This window comes from Mixophyes fleayi, chromosome 2, assembly GCF_038048845.1.
Source record: "Mixophyes fleayi isolate aMixFle1 chromosome 2, aMixFle1.hap1, whole genome shotgun sequence".
Lineage (NCBI taxonomy): Eukaryota > Metazoa > Chordata > Amphibia > Anura > Limnodynastidae > Mixophyes > Mixophyes fleayi.
This window is the reverse complement of record NC_134403.1, coordinates 42,764,866-42,780,818: the sequence shown is the minus strand read 5'-3', so window position 1 is coordinate 42,780,818 and position 15,953 is coordinate 42,764,866. Positions and strand designations below refer to the sequence as shown.

The window sequence follows — 15,953 nt, the reverse complement described above, 5'->3', positions numbered from 1 at the left end:
TTTACAAATTTATTAGCCAATTATATATAGTAAAATTGCAACAGACACATGTTTTAAATTTATAACATGCAAACTATTTTATTCTTAACAAGATATGAGTTTGCTCTAAATCTGTACTGAAAAGTGGTCTGTGTGCAAACCACCACAGGATTGTGGAGAGCTGCAGAAATGTGTCTTTACTAGCTGCAGTCATGCTAAAAAGAACATGGCTGCAGGGGCCTTTCCTGTATAAAAAAAAACACTTCCTGTGTAAGGAAACACTTCCTGTAACAAGTGGATGGCAATGACAAAACTTCCACCATTTTCAACATAAAGAACAATCAAAATGTGTGTGGGTATAAGAGAGTCTGACAGGTATAGAATGCGAGAACAGTGTGCAACAAAGAAAAAACATGATCTGAGAAAATGGGAGGTTAAGTAATATAGCCCTGGGATTTTGGATTAGGCCTGGAAATTTTCCCAGATCTGGTGACAAATAAAAAGGCTAATAGTGTTTCCAGTGTCTGAAAAGGCTTGCTACTGGGCACTGTCCTGAACTCCAATAGATGTTTCTTCAGGAGACCCATTGTCCATATGAGGGGTGTTCTGACAAACTGAGTCAGTGTCAGGTGAGGTGGAGGTGTTGGCTCACACTCACCTAGGATATGACACCTGTTGCATTCATTCAAAACACCTCAGAGTGCACCACATAGCTGTTGGACATATTAGAAAATCCATGCACAGTCCCGACTCTGTAAAACCCGACAAGGGTCTAATTGCAGACGTTTGCCCAGGGAACAACAGTCTGAAACAATGGGATGTTTTATCACGAGTGGCTTTGAGCCGCAACCTGGAATTCTGCAAAGAATCGTGCATGTTGTTATCAACTTGTAGTCCATGTTTGATCTTGGTGGTAGAAAGGATGGTGCGGGTACACCAGGACAGAAGACATTGAGCAGGAGAGGGAAGTTCATCTCTCTGAGTATTACTCAAATTGAGGAGTGCCATAAACACGTCAGATCTATCTCTATAACATTTGTCTAACAGGGACTTTGCAGAATGTACTGCCCTTTCTGCTAATTCGGTGGACTATGGATAGCGAGGACTGCTGGTGACCTGTGAAATGTCCCAATCATTGGTGAAATTCTGGAACTCACCCCTCATGAACTGCATGGCATTGTCAGTAAGTAGCTTGCGAGGTATGCCATGTGAAGAAAAGTGTCTTTTCATTTTGTTGATGACTGTGGCACTTCTCAGTTTAGGAAGATAATCTATCTTGAATCATGAATATGAATCCACTAACACCAGGTGCTCTTTCCCCCTCCATTAAAAGAGATCTACAGCAACAATGGACCAGGGGATTGCAGGAACCTCATGAAGAGTGAGATGGGACAACATCCATAGTGATTATTGCTGCAGAGTTACTGAAGAATGCTGATGAGCTGGTGAAACAGAAAATCCACCCCACATCCATAATTGGAGGTTATCGTTTGGCTTGCAAAGAAGCAGTCCGTTACATCAATGAAAACCTCACGATCAACACTGACGAACTTGGAAAAGATTGTCTTCTTAATGCTGCTAAGACCTCAATGTCTTCTAAAATGCCAAGCGGCTCCTTGGCATGTCCTATAGAATGGTCAAGAGTGTGGCAACTACAGTTTAATGCCAAAAAATGCAAAATCCTCCACTTGAGTCTCATAAACAAAAAAAGCTAAATATAGTATTAACAGCTCTATTATGGAAACTACTGAGGAGGAAAGGGATCTAGGAGTCACTATTTCATCAGAATTAAATACAGATAAGCAATATAATAAAGCAATGATTAAGGGAAGTCAAATGTCTAGTTCCATAGGGAGAGGAATCAGTAGCAGAAAAATAGAAGTAATAATGCCACTGTATAGGTCATTGGTACGGCCTCTTCTAGAATACTGTGTTCAATTCTGGAGGCCATATCTCCAGAAGGATATGAATACATTAGAGACTACAAAGAATGACAACTTAAATGGTGCATAGCCTACAGCACAAAACTTACCCAGAAATACTAAAATATCTTAATATGTATAGTTAAGAGCAAAGAAGGATAAGGGGGGGCATGATAGAAACTTTCAAATTTATCAAGTGTTTTAACAAGGTTCAGGAGGGAAGCATTCTTAAAAGAAAGAGAAGTATTAAAACATAGGAACATGCACTGAAACTGGAGGGAAGTCGGTTCAGAGGAAATTTGAGGAAAAATTACTTCACAGAAATGGTAATAGATTAGTGGAATAAATTCCCATTTGAGGTGGTAAAGGCTAATACAGTAGAACAATTTAAACATGCTTGGGATAGACATAAGGCTATCCTTACAAAGAACAAAGGAACAAATAGGGTTGAGGTTACCATAGGTTAAAAAATGGACAGACTAGATGGGCCAAGTAGTTCTTATCTACCGTCAAAGTCTATGTTTCTAAGATGGGCCCATAAAGCATTGCAGGGGGCACAGACAGATACAACCCACCCAATGTTTACAGTCATAAAGGGCCAAAATAAGACATCCTTAGCCCGCCATATTGTAGCTTAATGCCCAGGGTGCCCCCTGGTGGACCTGCAGAGTATAGAAACCTTGAAGGGCACAGGGTATCACGAAACACTGACCACGCGGGGTTAATTCATTGTGGAAGGCAAAGAAAGACTTGAGGTCACGAGACAGTTCCCTGGAGGAGAAGGGCCAGCCATGCAGACTAACACAAGACAATCTTTGGCAAAGGGCATCCATGAGTGTCAGTTTACAGGGCTCCTCCATGTGTCTGGAGAAGAGGACATCAAACTCCATGACATCCAGGTCACCATCAGCAAAAGGGACACCTGAGTCCGGGAGGAGAGCATTTGATATGGCATCATCTACATGGAAGCCCATTCAACGTTTATGCAGCACATCCAGATGGTACCTTTGGAGCTTTAGCATGAAACATTGAATTTGTGCTGAGGCAGTATGTGCATGCGTAGAATAGTAATCAGTGGTTGATGGTCTGTCTAAACCAGCACTGGACGCCCATAAATAAACTTGTGAAATTTTTGACTAGTGCCAACAGTTCCTTTTCAATCTGAGTGTAATGCGACTCAGTTTCAGTAGGGGCTGTGGAAGTAAAACTAATGGGTTTGTTATGTTGCAAACCGATAGCATCAAAACCATGCCGGGAGGCATCGACAGAGATCACAACAGGAACATGCATATCAAAAAATAGGAGCACCAGGCTGGAAGTAAACATTGCCTTGAGGCAAGAAATAGCAGCAGCATGGCAGTCCAACCTACACCATTCAATATTGTTGTGCAAAAGCTGGCGGAGTGGGGCTGTTACCTCACTATAGTGAGGCAGAAGTTTTCAAAAAGGAGTTGGTTGTACCCAAAAACTGCTGCAAACTCAGCTTATCTGTGGGGGTAGGCATATTTTGGATAGTCTGTGTCTTGGCAGGATCTGGCAGAATCACCCTCTGAAATTAGGAGATGATCAACATATGGAACCTCAGTGACTCTGAAATAACAGTTGTCAGGGTTTAACCACTTGATCTCAAAGACTCCTTGGAGGACCTGGCGGAGGTGCACGTTGTGTTCTTTCATGGTTCAATCCCAAATGAGGACGTACTCTATAATGATTTCACAAGGATATCCCTCAAAAAGATGCTCCATGCAACGTGTTGAAATACTTCACTGTAAGTGCATATGCCATAGGACATTCGGAGGAAGGTGTACTTGCTTACAGGTCTCATAAATGTGATGAGCATGGATGATTCCTTGTCCAATATGATCTGCCAGAATCCACATTTGGCATCCAGAGTGGTAAATATGTTCTCATTTAGCATGTCAGCTATGACAGTCTTGAGGGGGTGATGTGGCCTCATCAGAGCTTTGTTTAGATGCACTGTGTCAATGCTGATGTGTACTGAACCATCTTTTTATACTGTAGCAACTATAGCCAACACCCACGTGAAAGCTTCTACCACTTGCCTTCATGGCAAGAGGCACATGTCTGGGAGCACATATTTTGGGATTAAAAGTCTTGTCTAAATGCAAGCGATAGGTGACTTGAGGTTTTCCAATGGTATAGCAATTGAACAGATCAGCAAAGTCTTTTAACTCTGGAACATCTTGTTGAGTGATATGCACATCATCACTTAAAGTTATTAACCCCAGTTTTATGATGTCCAGCAAACTTAGGAGCAGTTTGACATTACCATCTACTATATGAAACTGCAGTGAGACATTTGTGGAGTGCATCGTGGCCACACCCATGGTCATGATCACCTGGCCACCGTATGCAATTCGATTCACAGTGTGCGAACAGTCAATAGGTGTTTTGGGGCTTGTGCTATGTGTGTGTGTATGTGTGTGTGTGTATGATGTCACATTTGGTGCCATTGTCAATTTATAAAGTCCGATAGCAGGAAATGCTGGCAGTGTGATTCTCGTCACATTGCTGGTTAGATGCTCGGATTGTAGTAATTAACATATTAATGTCAATGTATGTAATGTTGCAGTTTTCCTCTTCGGAAAACTGACTACCACTGTTTTTCACTAGTAAACATATCTTATCAAATTTTTTTATTAGTGTGTCTGGATCTTCCTGATCCTGCCCTTACAAACAGACAAATGTGTCTACATTATCAACAGCTTCAGAACCAGCTAGGTTGAGTAGGGTACATGCCTGTACCTTTTTTGATTTGTCTGAGAGCCTAGCACATCACTATATGCGCTATTGGCGTTCCTTAAGGCTCCGTTCTTGGCCCCATGCTTTTCTCCCTCTACACCTCTTCCCTTGGTGTCCTCATCCGCTTCTTTGGCCTCCAGTACCACCTCTATGCTGATGATACCCAAATCTATCTTTCATCCCCTGATCTCTCCCCTTCCCCTCTGTCTCGTGTCTCCTGTTGTCTCTCGGCCATCTCATCTTGGATGTCCCAATGCTTCCTTAAACTCAATATTTCCAAGACTGAACTTATCGTCTTCCCCCCTTCCAGGACTCTCCCATCTCCCCACCTCTCTATTTCTATTAATAACCCTACCCTTGTTTCTGTCCCTCAAGTCCGATGCCTTGGGGTCAGCCTTGATTTCTCCCTCATCTCCAAGCCTCACATTCTGTCCCTCTCAAAATCCTGCTACTTCCACCTTCCGAATATATCCAAGACAAGCCCCTTTCTCACCACGGAAGTTACGAAAACCCTCGTTCACTCGCTTGTAATCTCTCGCCTTGACTACTGTAACCTCCTTCTCTGTGACCTACCTGATTCTCACCTTAACCCTCTTAAGTCTATCCTCAATGCTGCTACCCACCTCATTTTTCTCTCCTGCCGCTCTATCTCAGCTGTCTCCCTCCAACAGTCCCTACATTGTCTCCCCATGGCCTACAGAATTAAATTTAAACTCCTCACCCTCACCTTTAAAGCTCTTACTCAATCCTCCCCTCCCTACATCTCCAATATTATCTCTACCTACACTCCTTGCCGCCCCCTCCGCTCTGCCTGTGACCGCCGCCTCACTGCTTCACTGATCACCTCTTCTTACTCCCGTCTCTAGGACTTTGACCGGGCTGCTCCCCAGCTGTGGAACGATCTTCCACGTTCCATCAGGTTAGCATCTACTCTTAAAGGCTTCAAGCATGCCCTTAAGACTCATTTCTTTATTCAAGTCTATCAGTCCTGCTCCTAACTTCCTTGTCCCGGCTCTCTCCTCCAGTTAGTACCACCCTATTTGTGTCTCCCCCTTTCCTTTAGTATGTAAGCTCTCAGAAGCAGGGCCCTCTTTCCTTGTGTACTCCTTCAACTATTCCATCACCCTCTGTACATCTTGGCCTGCTTCCCTAGCCCTATTTTCTTAAGCTTCGGCCTACTTCTCATTGATTTCTACCATCACTTTCACTCATTGTCACAGAAATAATTTGATTTGCATTACCATGTTATCTGTGTCTGTGTGTTTATATTTTTGTTAATTATTTTTTTTGTTCTTTCTGTATCATGTGTCATGGCTCACTGTTTTCTGTATATGCCATGTACAGCGCTGCGGACCCTTTGTGGCACCTTATAAATTAAAGATAATAATAATAATAATAATAATATTCCTTCTTGAATTTGCGCCATCATGCGTCCGGAGACATTGCGCCATCACAATCAGACTTCTGACACCATGTAAAGTGGTCTGTGTGCAAATCACCACAGGATTCTGGAGAGCTGCAGAAGTGTGTCTCTACTAGCTGCATGAGCCTTTCCTGTATAACAAAACACTTCCTGTAACAAGTGGATGCCAATGATAAAACTTCCACCATTTACATGCAGGATACATCGACATGTACTATTAATATTCTCCTCACCTTCAAATCTCTATATATATATCTATGTGCTGTCTCTCATGTATTATCACTGATCACGTCATCTGTTTATTTTCCCCCACCCACTCATCCCAAAGCTTTCTCCATTAGTATAACTGACTCTGTAACTCTCAGTGTTGCAGGCTATGGTTATAATTTTCCTTTGTTATTTTTTTTGTCTAATTTGGTCCCGCAGAGTAAATTGTCATTATTTTTGCTATGCACTATATGTGGGCCAGGAACAATAAGGATTAATTGGATTTTCAAGAGTCTAGTTACAAAATGTCAGCAAACCTTTGTAATGGAGTGTGAATGTCAGTATCAGCTATCTACAAAGTAGCCTCAGCCTCTTGTTATTTAATCTCATTGATATATGATCAAAAATGTACAGTCTAAGGGCTAGATTTACTAAGCTGCGGGTTTGAAAAAGTGGGGATTTTGCCAATCAGATTCTAGCTGTCATTTTGTAGAAGGTACTAAATAAATTAAAGCTAGACTCTGATTGGTTGCTATAGGCAACATCCCCACTTTTTCAAACCCGCAGCTTAGTAAATCTAGCCCTAACTGTCCATGTGTTACTAATTTGGTCAGAGATCTAGTTTTTCGGTGAGCATATAATCAGATTGTTGTAGGTGGTAAGTTTAAATTCTTGAGTACAGAGAGACCAATTTATTATGTACACATGGCTTTCCATGTAACTGATTGCTTAATGACTGACAATGTCATCCTGCAGACCATGCTATCTGAATAAGGTGGGCAGGTATTAAAGGATTGAGTGTGTTGAATTCAGAAGGAGAATGGACATGACAAAAGATTTAATTGATATTGAGCATAAATTGTAGCAGGTGCTAGATGTACTGGCAAGGGAACATCAGGGATAGCAACACAAATGGGACTTTCACACACAACATGGGCGAATCAAAAAACTACCCAAATAACATCAAGTCAACAAAGATCCTGTGTTCTTGAATGGATCTGTGATTATAAAAGTCAGTGCTGGTAATTTGTTTAGAGGAACAGGTGAGCAACAGTCCGGCAACTCACAGCTGAGGAAACCAGTGGTGCACAGAGATGCATATCAGCATGCACCTTCCTTGTCACATAAGAGGTAGGACAGTCAACTACCTGAGTTCTGGTCCTGTCTTGTGAAAAATATGATAGTGCAGTTGTATTTGGCCAAGTTACATAATATTGGACACTGGAAGATTTGGAAAAAAAGCTCTAGCGGCCCAATGTATTCCAGTTTCTGTTGTTTCAAGCTGATGGGAGTAACAAGAAATGATAAAAATCCTCAGATCCATCTGGTGAGATGTAAACAATGCAGATGGAGTCATGGTGTGGGGTGTGTTTTCATGGGCCCCTTCAAATAAGTACAGCAATGTATAAATGCCACAATATTTTGAAATGTCATTGCCGATGAAGTGTATCCCTTAAAAGTACTTATCTGTGAATGGTCTTTTTCAGCATCATAATGCTGAGACCCACAAGCTATGAAACTCCTGCATTGATTCTGGTTCATACACTCGTGATTACTTTAAAACCAGTGAGATGAAAAAAAACTGGGATAGACAGGGGTTTCCATGCACCAGCAAAGTAACACATAAATAAATGATCAGCACGTCACCAAATACTCAACCAGATCTAGTGCTAGACAGTCTGAGTTGACGTCCTATATACAAGGGGGAACAGAAGCACGAGTGCTAGACAGTCCGATTTGACTTCCTCAATAACAGGGAGAGCACAAGTGGGTCTCCCTGTCATAGTGAAAATTAGCCCCAGGATGGTCAGTACAGGGCTGGTATTTCTTTGGCGTGACTGCAAAATCAGTGTCCCCAATCCCAGTTGTTACCAGCGTTGTTTTCAAAATCTCTGGGGCTCTTCCCAGCCACCCTGGACTGAGGGAGATGTTTAATAAACAATATTGAGACTCCCTGGAGTGGCAACTTTGCCATCTGAGTGGTCCCTAAGACCGCAACCCATTATACCAAAAGAGTAAAGACACACACAATTTGAAAATAAAATTTAATTGAATAGAAAAGCTTCCCCAACCTTTGTTCAACACTTTTTTAAGTATAAAATTAAAGCTGCCCAAATGGGGGATAAAAAAAATATATTCTTTTGTGATCTGTCTTAGTCCAAATGGGAAAAATATAAACTTGATAAATCCCCATAAAAATGGCCCACCTACTGACTAGTGCTGCCTGCCACTAGGGCCAAGAACTCCCCTTCACTGGCAGCCAATCACAAGGGTTTTTCCAAAGTTGATAGTGACCATTTAAAGACTTTCAAATCTCTGTTGATATGGGGAAAACAATTAACATCGCTGGGGAACTTTTCACTATAAAATCAATGTGCCCATCAATTTCAATGGGACAATTTATTTCTGTGGGGTCTACATGTAGGGCCAGGTCCGGATTAAGGGAATGGAGGCACCTGGCCAAAGAAATACCAGCCCTGTACTGACCATCCTGGGGCTGATTTTCACTATGACAGGGAGACCCACTTGTGCTCTCCTTGTTATAGGGGTATATTTACTAAACTGTAGGTTTGAAAAAGTGGAAAGGATGCCTATAACAACCAATCAGAGTCTAGCTGTCATTTTGTAGAATGTACTAAATAAAATGATAATTAGAATCTGATGGGTTTCTATAGGCCTAAACCTGCAGTTTAGTAAATATAACACCTAGTGTCATGTGCAAGCTAATTTTTAGGCATATAAATCTGCAAATATGCGTTTGTGAATTAATTCCTAGAAATAGTTGACATGGCTCAGAGGAGCTGTTTAAATCAATGTGTTTTGTTTATGTTGATCTACCCAGAAAAGGCTGGTAGATAAGAGGCTGGATCCATTGTAGCACCTTGTATCATTTATGGCAGGTCGCAAACGTGGGAGCCTTTGAAAATATCTCTTTCAAGACAATGAAATCTAACACATGTCTGGGAGGCCTCAGACATGCCGACTGCAGAGACAGGGTTATATGTTAATGACAAATTCAAGCTGAATAGGTTCCCAGGAAAATATCATATCATTTTCTACAATATCATACTTGCCAGAGGCATGTCTGGTATGCAGATGAAGGGGAACTTATGACCTGTTGTGTGGAGGTAAAATCATGTTTGTAAGTCATACTGGTGAAAAGTTAGGACAGGGTAACAAAAACCTGACTTAAAAGGTGTTTCTCCAGCAGAGTCATAAATCCCTAATTTGCATTCTCACATACCTTTTTGTTCTGACATTACAGGAAGCTTGGCTGTGAGCCCTGTAGCTTGTTTTTAAAACTGCACTGTGACTTTTAGAATTTGTTTACTTTTGGGAGTCATTCTGATATTGAAGAGTGTCTCATTTTTCCTGCATCAGAAACTTGATTATAAGTGAGATATCAATTCTGTGTTTTATCCTTTTTATTTCATAAGAAACCATTGCATTATATTTGCATGTCATATTCTTAATTGTTTGATCTTAAGCATTGTGGATGTATTTTCAATATTAAATTACACTTAATAATTTAAAGTGTCTGTGTTCTCACGAATTTATGCGACAGTTTGGTCAAGACACTACATAATTAAAACGAAGAGAACATTTGTGGTTTATGTTAACTCTGACTAAAGTAAATTGTGCTAGATTAATTTTCGGGAGAACCGAAGGCTTCCTAAATAAGAGTTTCAGCTCTTCATAAAAAAAACCTTAGTGGTGGCATAGTTGGTACCGCAAAGCTAGATAGGGAAGGATTTAATCATTCTAGACAGACCAGGTGGTTGTTTTTTGGTTAACCCTGTGTCACACACACGTCACACAGACTCAGGTGAGTGTTCGTGACACCTAGATTTTTTGGTCACTTTAAATAAGGTGTAAGAAAACAGTAATAGATTTATTGCTATATGTGGGCAAACTGTTTATGGAGATATTATGAAAAAAATATCTACATGGAGCATCAAGTTTTTTTGTATTCAATTGTTTCTCATTTCAACAAGAATTAATCATTTTCTTCTGCTTTAGACTTGTGACAAATAATATTAAGTAAATATTAGAATATAAGGAACTGATTGTTGACTAAATTAACTTGAGTAAGGTCATTGAATTGAATAGTTTATGTATATATCTATTGTATGAAAGAATAATATCTTGTACAAAACTGATAGATGTAACCCATAACTGCATTAAACTTGATCATAGTAGCATTAAGTTGCCCATAAGTGGGAACTGAGAAAAGTACCTTCATTAGAAAAGAGTTGATTTACAGATCACCAAGCACTGTAGTCTTGATTTTAAGCAGTGTATCTAAAAGATTAACAGGACAGATACACTCAGCATCGCACAGTCCCGTTTGCTTGTGTTTTCCTACAGGCAAAAGTTGTCAGAGCCCCCTTTTTGGTAAACAAAAACTCTCCAGAACTCTCAGACAGATAATTAATAATCTCTAAATGGAATAAGAAGCTAAAAGTAATGCTATTTGGGATAACTGTGACTCCATCTTTATGTTAGCAAGGTTCCACAAATAACAATCTGGCATATAGTAACTATATAATTTTGGGGAAAAACATGGCTCTGTGACTAATCATATTTAACAGCCAAAAAATCTGCAAAATTTATGTGTGATGTATGATTCGTTTCATTTCCTTCTTCTGGCATATACTGAGTAAATCATATTATAGTATATCTGTGGCTGCATATTTGTATTAGTTGGAGCTGGAGATACTATAATTTTTTAAATATTGTACTGATTGCTACCAGTGCAAACAATCAGATCTATGAATTACATGAAAATGTTGGTATTATAGGAGAAATTATTTCCATATATTTTCAAGGAAAGGTTTCATTAAAAAAACGGAATATGTTTATTTTTACTACAGAACAGTCAACCAGCAATTGTTCCATCATTTTATGGTGTAAGAGTGTGAGGTGTTGTATGGAGAATGTGGTGTGATATTTCCTCACATTTCAAATTTCAAACTGAGAATACAACAATAAAGAAAAAAAAAAAGGGAGGAAAGCATACAAAAGAGAACTAGGGTATGAGAGGGGTTAGGGTAACATGTAAGAAAACAACATACAGCCAAAAAAGACTATATTTATGATCCCGAAAAGAGTTCTACAAACAGAATGTTAGGTAAAAAGTCTACAGAGGAGGTTGGTGAGTGTATATTAGATCGTTCGTAAGAGATTCATGGGAATATGATAGGGGGGAAACAGGGGGACGCTAGTATGGGGAAGAGAGGCGGGAAGGAGGTCAAAATACTGGATATTGAGTGTGCATGTGAGCAACCCTTAGAAGAACACTAGTTTCTATTGTTAGTGTGACATGGGGTCAGGCTCAAAGTGCGCAGACCAGGAGTTCCAGGCACTGATAAATTGATTCGGGCTGTCATAAATTATGTTGGTGATATAACCAAATTATAGATCTGCCAGACTGTGTTGATAAGGGCAGGAATCTTGAGGGGATCTGTTTTTGTCCAGTTAAGAGCTACCAGGCACCTAGCTGCTGTGAAAATGTGGCCTGTTAGTTTCTGAATGTGCTTTTCTGTGTCCAGGATTGGACATGGTAGAAGGTAGTAAGAGAGGTTAGATGCTAGGTACACTTGTGTGATTGCATGGACTAGATCACAGACTTCTCGTCAGAACCCCTCTATCCCGGGGCAAACCCACCAGATACAGAACAGGATGCCCTCAGCACTGTAAACACGACAGCAGAGGCCTGAGGAGGCTGAGGAGATAGCATTAAGTTGAGTTGGGACTAAGTACAAGCAGAACAGGAGTTTATCATCATCATCATCATCAGTTATTTATATAACACCACTAATTCCGCAGCGCTGTACAGAGAACTCACTTACATATAAAAACATATATGTGAAAAGTGGAAAGCTGCGCCATTCACAGTTGCTGATGTTTTCTCTTAAAGGAACCACACATATGCTCCTTAATGACAAGTTTATATATATATATATTGATAAGAGTCTCCTGCGCTACTGAGTGTATTCACATATATACAACTCCCAATATCAGATTATAGTAAACCAATGCAATACACCAAATTGCAGTATAAATAAAAAAGAGAGAATACTTAAATTCAACTGGTGAGATGATTCACATGTCACACTATGGTGGTAACTTCTTCCTCATAGGTATACAGTGATACATGACATGTGAAAAGAAATACAAAATACAACATAGTGTAACATCATTTAAAATAATACTAATAATTCAGCATTGCAAAGAATCCAATTGATTCTTTTAAACAGTCAAATGTGAATTCATGTAGTAAGTTCCACTGTGTTCCCTCTCCTTTGTGGTTCTACTTACTAGACAGTAAATATATATTCGCCTTAAGTGCTCCAATGCTTATGATGTGTGATATAAGTCAATCCTTCACCGTCCAATTCATATGTAAGAACACAGATAGAAGTCTGAATGAGCGTATGATGGTAAGTTCCCGGGAGTCTGCTCAAACTTTGTTCCTCTGGTACATCAGATGGTGATACAAGGATCCAATCTATTCCAAAATAGACAGCCCTTACAATCCAACGCGTTTCTACCTCTTAAGTCAGGTCTTTAGCAAGGATCTACTAGAGCGCTTTGGATGGAATAATTTGATTGTTTGTTCTGAGACTGAATATTTCGTTTCAGAATCTCAGAAACGAATGAAATTCGTTATGACATGTGCATAGCTATAACAAGGCGGTGAATCAGTGTGACAGGAATGAATGAATGAATAAAAGAATGAATGAATGAGTGTGTATTGTGCTGTCATATTCTAAACATCTATAGGACCAGATAAGGTACACAGATCTGATGGTAAATATTGTTTAGTGTGTATGCATGAACCGCCCGACCCATCGGACCTTCAATCGTAGGTACAATCTTTGTAGATAACAGATTGGTCAGAAAATTCTTAAGTGTGTACCTGGCCTTTATCTTTGGAAATTGAAGCAGTGTCCAATTTAAGCTTTGGGCATCACTAGGGTACATAATTCTCAGTCATATCACTCGCAATAGCTATAATCTGATGTAAGTGCCATGACTAGTGATGACGACGGTGTATGCATGCTAGAACATGTGTTTGCAATCAGGAGCAACCATACAAATTTATTTTATGTACTTCAGGCATTAATAACATCGTATTAAATGTATTTTATGGAAAAAAAATCATTTTATGTTTTGTCATTAATAACTATATTATTAACAGGTGACATTAATTGTTTTTTTTTCTGTGCATTCTTTTGTGACTTGATATTTCAAATATGTATTGCACGTATACTGCAGTGTATTGTCTGTTAGAGCAGAACGGAACTAGACACATATTCATCAACAGACGTATCTTCAAATACAGACTGCGTATACTCGATGTACATGCATTTATTTATTTATTTATTTTTTAAAAAAAGCACATTACGTTTGTTTTTTATTTCTTGATGAATGAGACCCTATATCTGCAACTTATTTCTTCATTCCTATTCTCACCTAATATCTCTTCTTATATTTCAATTCTTATATTTTACACAAACTAGACTTTTCTTCTCTTCTTGCCAAATTCCCTTGGCTTTATTTATTCATTTATTTATTTACACTCATCAAATGAACCCCACTTCCATTATCTCCCCTCTTTTTTCCAGAACTCACACATGTTCCATTACATCCTAGCATGTAGATCCTCACATCCCAGCACCTCATCGTCAAAAATCAAATGGAGCAACCTGTGAATGTGAATCCCTTTCTAAAAGCCGTATCCAGTTTTTTAGACAGAGACATCGACTCAGGTGGCAAACCTGACTGGATGTATCCACACCACCCCCCACGCTCCCTATACGACTTTTGTTTAGCTATATGTTGTTTACTAACAATATGTCTGGATCCCTCCTGGATCCCTCCGTTAAAGGGTTTCTGCCCAATTGGCCTACTCTTTTCTTTTTCTTCTTCTTTCTCTCTCTTTTTCCTTTCTCTCTTAGTGGCTTTTTCTTCCCTCTCCTCCCTTTTCCCTCTTCCCCTTTCCCCTTCCCCCCCCCATTTAAAGCTCCCTGGTCCTACCCCTCTTACTGTTACAGCTTCCAGATGTGTCATTTAGCGAAGAATACATCATTTTGGCCTCCATGACTCCTGAAACTTTTCTCCATTAACGTCAACGGCCTTAACTCCCCCCGCAAACGCACAATAGTCCTTGGAGCCTGCAGAAGGAAAAAAGCGGACATAGTCTTCCTCCACGAAACTCACCTCACAGGTTCACACACGCAACTCCAGGGTAAGCAATTCTCCCAGACTTTTTTTGCCTCAGCTAACTGTAAAAAAAGGGGGGTTGCGATTCTCATCCACAATAAGGTTCCATTTCAGCTTTCCTCCACATATTCCGACCCGGAAGGTCGCTTCCTATTGGTAATGGGGACGCTCCGCTCCCACCCAACCACATTAGTCGTTACCTATGCCCCAAACCAAGATCAAGCTCAGTTCTTCCCAATATTATTTCGACACATTGAGCGATTGGCCCAGGGTCACATTATATTGGGAGGTGACTTTAATGTTGTTTTGGACCCTCTCCTCGATAGGTCCTCCATCCCCTCTCGCGGACTCCCCACACCCTCTTCCAAGGACTCTTCCACCTTGTCTGCCTTGCTATTACAACACTCTCTACATGACACCTGGCGCCTTAAAAATTCCACTGCGAGAGACTATACACATTTCTCAGCTCCCCATCAGATATACTCCCGCATCGACATGATTCATGTCTCCCAATCTCTGATACCCCTAACAACTCAAGCGGGCATTGTCCCATTCTCATGGTCTGACCATGCGGGGGTATACATTCTTCTCGACCTCCTCCCCCATTATCCACGCCCCTTTAGATGGCGCCTAGACGACTCCCTGCTTTTAAATACTTCCTCCTTTATGGACATTACATCAGCTATATATGATTACTTTCAAGAGAACTCCACTCAGGAATTAGCGCCTGGCGTAATATGGGAAGCTCACAAAGCTACTATTCGCGGGCGACTCATAAGTGTTGCCTCGCAGGTAAAGCGTAAAGCCGCCCTAGAAATCTCCTCATTAGAGCAACGTATCTCCACTCTTCTAACACAGCATAAGCTTGTCCCTGATGCATCTCTATTAACACAAATTAACTCTTTAAAGGGCCAGCTTAATTCCCTTCTGTCTCGACGTGCGGCTTCCATACTACAGAAACTTCAGCAACGCTTTTATGACAAGGCAGACAAGGCGGACTCGTTGTTAGCTCAGAAGCTCCGTCAGAGGCGTACCCGAGGGGCTATTGACAAACTCTAAAAGAAGGCCTCTAGTTCAATAACATATGATCCTCTGGAAATTGTTAAGGAATTTAGAGATTTCTATGCATCTCTCTATAACCTTCCTGACCCCCCGCCCCGCGGGGACCTCTTATCTGAAACTCTGGAGTCGTATCTAGCTAATACCCCGCTCCCACATCTCTCTCATTCCCAGCTCATTTGCTTAAATGGGGACATCACTGCAGATGAAGTTAAATTAGCTATAAAATCCCTTAAATCCGCCTCTGCTCCGGGTCCAGATGGCTTCACAGCACAGTATTACAAGAAGTTCGCTGTGGACCTCGTTCCTCATCTAACATCCTTTTATAATCAAATTCTGGAGGGGGCCTCCTTTGACTCTGCCACTACTCT

General features: G+C 40.6%; 1 protein-coding gene and 1 long non-coding RNA gene across 2 annotated transcripts in view; one reads left to right on the top strand and one right to left on the bottom strand.

Moving 5' to 3' along the window:
- The window catches only part of GJA3 (gap junction protein alpha 3), a 36,327-nt gene that overhangs the window by 2,874 nt on the left and 17,500 nt on the right, over positions 1–15,953 (bottom strand). The window lies entirely within an intron of this gene.
- The window catches only part of LOC142140894 (uncharacterized), a 78,320-nt gene that overhangs the window by 50,546 nt on the left and 11,821 nt on the right, over positions 1–15,953 (top strand). The window lies entirely within an intron of this gene.